The sequence below is a fragment of the Ranitomeya variabilis genome, chromosome 1 (assembly GCF_051348905.1).
Source record: "Ranitomeya variabilis isolate aRanVar5 chromosome 1, aRanVar5.hap1, whole genome shotgun sequence".
In the NCBI taxonomy this organism is placed as follows: Eukaryota; Metazoa; Chordata; class Amphibia; order Anura; family Dendrobatidae; genus Ranitomeya; species Ranitomeya variabilis.
In genome coordinates this window covers 222,346,429-222,352,820 of record NC_135232.1, presented here as the reverse complement: position 1 = coordinate 222,352,820, position 6,392 = coordinate 222,346,429, and positions in this window count along the sequence as shown.

Genomic DNA, 6,392 nt, shown 5'->3' with positions numbered 1-6,392 from the left:
GACAGATGTTGCTGGTAGGGGACTCTACAATTAAGAGGACAGATAGGGTCATCTGCCGCTGAGACACTGAATGTTGAACAGTGTGTTGTCTGCCGGGTGCTCAGGTTTGGCAGATTGCGGATTGGATAGACAGATTGCTGGGTGGGGTGGGAAAAACCCAACGGTCATTGTACAAATTGGCACCAATGATAAAGTTAGCGGGAGGTGGAAGGTCCTTAAAAATGATTAGAGGGAACTAGGAGAGAAGCTAAAGGCCAGGACCTCCAAGGTGGTGTTTCAGAAATACTGCCGATGCCACGAGTGTCACTAGAAAGACAGCGGGAGCTTAGAGAGATAAATAAGTGGCTTAGAAATTGGTGCAGGAAGGAAGGATTTGGGTTCATGGAGAACTGGACAGACTTCTGTTGACTACAGTCTCTATGGTAGGGATGGGCTGCACTTAAATGGGGGGAGGGTGCAGCTGTTCTGGGGGAAAAAAATGGTCAGACCTATGGAGGAGCTTTTAAACTAGGATCTGGGGGAGGGAGGGTAGTTGTGCAAATAAGGGGATAGCATAGAAAGAGTAAAGGTACCGTCACACTCAGCGACGCTGCAGCGATATAGACAACGATCCGATCGCTGCAGCGTCGCTGTTTAGGTCGCTGTAGAGATGTCAAACACAGCAGCTCCACAACGATGCAGGAGCGATCCTGTGACGTAGCGGTGATGCACTTATCGTTCTCACAGGTCGTTAGCTCCATGTTTAACATTGCTGACATCGTTGCTTTTGCTGTCAAACACGACGATACACGCCGATCTGACGACCAAATAAGATTGAATTACAAAAATTAGTCCCTAACAAAGTGTAAATCTTTGATGGCCCCATAAGATGCTCCATATTAAAATATGTTCCATATAATCCTGCATAAAGGTTAATAATGGCCCCATAAGATGCTCCATAGACACATTTGCCCAATATAATGCTGCACAAATGTTGATTATGGCCCCATAAGATGCTCCATACAGACACTTGCCCCATATAATGCTCCACAAACATTAATTATGGCCCCATAAGATGCTCCATAAAGATATTTGCCCCATATAGTGCTGCACAAACATTATGGCCCCATAAGATACTCTATACAGACATTTGCCCCATATAATGCTGCACAAACGTTAATTATGGCCCCATAAGATGCTCCATAAAGATATTTGCCCCATATAATGCTGCACAAACGTTGATTATGGCCCCATACAGACACTTGCCCCATATAGTGCTGCATAAACGTTATGGCCCCATAAGATGCTCCATACAGACACTTGCCCCATTTGCTGTTGCTGTGATAAAATAAAAAAAATCACATACTCACCTCTCGTCGCTCAGGCCCCCGGCACTTGCAATATTCACCTGACTTCGTTCCGGCGCCGCTCCGTCTTCTGCACTGACATTCAGGCAGAGGGCGCGCACTAACCACATCATTGCGCCCTCTGACCTGAGCATCACTGCAGAAGATGCTGAAGACGGAGCGGCGCCCGGAAAGGGGAGCAGGTGAATATCGCGCAGCGCTGTGCTCCCTTCCCCACTATACTCACCTGCTCCTGGCGCTGTGCAGTCCCTGCTTCCCCGGCGCCGCAGCTTCTTCCTGTACCGAGTGGTCACCGTTACCGCTCATTACAGTGATGAATATGCGGCTCCACCCCTATGGGAGGTGGAGCAGCATATTCATTACTGTAATGAGCGGTACCATGTGACCGCTCAGTACAGGAAGAAGCTGGGGCGCCGGGGAGCCAGGGACCGCGCCAGGAGCAGGTGAGTATAATTAGACAGCCCCCGCTCCCCTGCTGACCCCTGGGTATGACTCGAGTATGAACCGAGAGGGGGACTTTCAGCCCCAAAAAATGGGCTGAAAATCTCTGCTTATACTCGAGTATATACGGTAATAGCAGTTATGAAGCTGAAATCACATCTACTCCAACTCAATTTACTGAAAAATATCCAAATAACAATGAAATTTGCATTGATATTAAAGGGGTTAGTAGCCTAGGAGTTCTAGACCAGATGATCAGCAAAGAAAATGGAAAGCTGCCAGGGAATATCCATGTCAGATTATTAATTACCTAATTTATTCAAATGCTCTCCAAAAAATCCAATTAAAAATAGCCATAACTCAGTAACTATCAAGAGTCATAAGGTTAGGATGCAAGATAAAAGGCTGCAATTGAATCATAAGTATGTTTTTACCTTTCCTGGCAGTACTGTGTGGTCACACACTGGAATCCCTCTGCCCCAACACGCGTTTCGCTTCGCTTCTTCTTCAAATTAAAAAGGTAGCAAGTAATAATAGGGTCATATTATGGGGGATTTTAACTATTGTGGTGATATGCTACCTGAGTGTGTTGGGGGACACTCGCTTAGCATGGGATTTAAGCACTCAGGCATGATTTCTCCACTTAAACAGTCTATTCCGGTTTATTAAACGTCATAAACCATAACACAAACAGTTCATTATTTACATCAACGGAACACATTAACCATCGATAGTGTGTTCCAATGGCAGATCCGTGTCTGCCCATAACCCCTTGTTACCTGGAGTTACCTTACAGGACCTCCGGCTCCATATACTGACTCCTGCCAGTGCTGGTTCACAGGGAAACTGCCTCACTGGGATCACCGTCCTTGTGACCAGGGCACCTCGGATAGTCCAGACCCACAGTAGGAACTGTAGCCTCCCCAATACAGAAACCGTCTCAGGCTCTGTAGATGCAGCCTTTCCATGCGCTTCCAGGAAGTCCAATCACAGGCACTTCCAACACACAGGCCATCAGTCCATGATCTACCCAAGTGCTTACAGCACTCCAGTCCATCCGCGGACAATCCAACACTCTGACCATTCCAGGACTCACACTCTTACCAGGTGCTTGCAGGACTCCAGCCCATACCAGGACAATCCAACACCCTTGAGCATTCAGTCCATAGCCTCAGCAGTGCTTCCAGGACTCCAGCCCACTTCAGGACAATCCAACACCCAGGCTATTGCAGGACTCACGGTCTCAGTGCCTCCAGGACTCCAGCCCATACCAGGACAATCAGGGCCGGCGTCAGCACCCGGCGTACCTGGGCAAGTGCCGGGGCCCTGGCGAGACAGGGGGGGCCAATTTAGGGTCGGCGTTAGGGGCAGGCTGCCCGCATGCGGCCCCTGAGGCAGACATCTGCGGCCCGAGGTGCACGCTAGAAGAGAGGAGGCAGAGGCAGCACGGAGCTCTGGGACTTTTGCAGCTGCTGGAGAGCCGCCCACAATCCGTCGCCATGGATACGCAGAGCAGAGTGACTTCCGACTGTCCAGTGCCTGGAGAATGAGCCGAGCGTCGCCAAACAGGAAGTGTGCAGCACCTGCCACCTGGAACAAAGGATTGCGGGGGCCGGGGGGATGCAGAGCCTGGCTGGGAGGACAAGGTATGGGCTCTTACATACTGATTGGGTTGTGTTATATACTATGTGGTGGACTGCTATATGCTACGTGGGCGGCTATATACTACATGGGCTGCGCTGCTATATACTACGTGGGCTGGGCTGCTATATTCTACGTGGGCTGCTATATACTACATGGGCTGCTATATACTACGTGGGCTGGGCTGCTGTTGTGGATTCTGTTTGTGGGCTCCCTCTGGTGGTTACTGCTGGTACTGGGTGACTTTGGTGGGTTGCGGCCTTTGGTTTCCACCTGTCCATCAGAGGCTGGGTGGTTCCTATTTTACCTGGCCTTTCTGTCATTCCCTTGCCGGCTATCAATGTATTCAGATGTGCTCTGTTTGGTTCCTGCCTACCTGCTCCCAGATCTTTCAGGATAAGCTAAGTGCTGATTTTCAGTTGTTGTTTTTTTTGTCCAGCTTGCTTATTATGTCTCTATGCTAGCTGGTAGCTCTAGTGGACTGAGGTTCTCCCCATGTGCCATGAGTTGGCACATGGGTTCTTGTAATCTCAGGATGGTTTTTTTTTGATTAGGGTTTTTTGCTGACCGCTCAGACCCCCTTTTGTATCGTTCTGCTTTCTAGTTTACAGCGGGCCTCAATTTGCTGAACCTATATATATCATCTCTATGTGTGTGCCTTCCTCTCATTTCACCGTCAATACATGTGGGGGGCAACTATACCTTTTGGGGTTCATTCCTCTGGAGGCAAGTGAGGTCTTTATTTTCTCTGCAGTACTAGTTAGCTCTTAGGCTGGTGCGTGGCGTCTAGAACCAACGTAGGCACGCTCCCTGGCTATCTCTAGTTGCGTTTGTCAGGCGTAGGGCAGCGGTCAGCCCAGGTTCCATCACCCTAGAGCTCGTCCGATATTTTGTATTACTTTGCTTGTCCCTTGCTATCCCTAGCCATTGGGATTCATGACAGGCTGCTATATACTACGTGGGCTGCTATATACTACGTGGGCTGTGTTATATACTACGTGGGCAGTGTTATATACTATGTGGGCAGTGTTATATACTACATGGGCTGCTATATACTACGTAGGCAATGATGTATACTACTATGTGGGCAGTGCTGTATACTACTGTGTGGCTGTGCTATATACTACTATGTGGGCAGTGCTGTATACTACTATGTGGGCAGTGCTGTATTCTACTGTGTGGGCTGTGCTATATACTACTGTGTGGGCTGTGCTATATACTACTGTGTGGGCTGTGCTATATACTACTGTGTGGGCTGTGCTATATACTACTGTGTGGGCTGTGCTTTATACTACTGTGTGGGCTGTGCTATATACTACTGTGTGGGCTGTGCTATATACTACTGTGTGGGCTGTACTGTATACTACTGTGTGGGCAGTGCTGTATACTACTATGCGGGCTGTGCTGTATACTACATGGCTGTTCTATAAACTACGTGGGCCTTGTTATATACTATGTGGCTGTGCTATATACTATATGGGCTGTTATATGATACGTTGGCTGTGTTATATACTACGTGGCTGTGTTATATGCTACGTGGGCTGTTATATACTACATGGCTGTGTTATATGCTACGTGGCTGTGCTATATACTACGTGGGCTGTGTTATATACTACATGGCTGTGTTTATATGCGATCATGAATCGTGGTATGTGTTAAAGGGGGGGTCCACTGAGACTCTTTCGCCCGGGGCCCTCAAAAACCTGGAGCCGGCCCTGAGGACAATCCAACACTGACCGAACATCAGGTCCACGGTCTCAGGTGCTTGCAGGACTTCTCCAATACCAGGAGTCTCCAACACCGACCGTCCAGGACCTTGCACATGGACCAAACGGATCCATACACAGGAACCACACAGGAACATGTGACCCACACCCTGGTCACATTACATACCTGCAACCACTCCCCTGGGTGGGAGTGTGGGTGTGTGTGGCTAGTCTGACCCTCCCATCTCTCATAACTAGCCCTGCCAATCTCCCATTAGAACTACACAATCACACGTGGGACTACAGGTCCCAGCACACCAACTTAACTGCAGATTGACAGCACAGAGTGACCTCCTCTGCGACACACATACCGGCCTTTTATAATCCTGCCGGACTTTTTCTCATCACCATTATGCCTCCAAGCGCATCTTGAAGCGCACACACATCGCCCCCTGGCTGTAACATTGGTCACTGCACCACACTATCCACACATTCAATGAGACATAGAATTGTCTGGTTGTGCTAAAAGCTGTAAGTTCTTATCTGCAGTTCAAGACAATTACCACTCTCAGGGTACCGTCACACAGTGGCATTTTTATCGCTACGACGGCACGATTCGTGACGTTGTAGCGATATCGTTACGATCTCGCAGTGTCTGACATGCTACTGCGATCAGGCACCCTGCTGAGAATCGTACGTCGTAGCACATCGTTTCAAACTTTCTTTCGTCGCTTGATCACCCGCTGACATCGCTGGATCGTTGTGTGTGACAGCGATCCAGCGATGTGTTCGCTGGTAACCAGGGTAAACATCGGGTAACTAAGCGCAGGGCCGCGCTTAGTAACCCGATGTTTACCGTGGTTACCAGCGTAAAAGTAAAAAAAACAAAAACGTACATGCTCACCATCTGATGCCCGTCAGGTCCCTTGCCGTCTGCTTCCTGCTCTGACTGAATCCGGCCGTACAGTGAGAGCAGATCACAGCGGCGACGTCACCGCTGTGATCTGCTCTCACTTTCCGGCCGGCAGACAGTCAGAGAGGAAAGCAGACGGCAAGGGACCTGACGGGCATCAGATGGTGAGCATGTACGGTTTTTTTTTTTTTACTTTTACGCTGGTAACCACGGTAAACATCGGGTTACTAAGCGCGGCCCTGCGCTTAGTTACCCGATGTTTACCCTGGTTACCCGGGGACTTCGGCATCGCTCCAGCGCCGTGATTGCACAGTGTGACCGCAGTCTACGACGCTGGAGCGATAA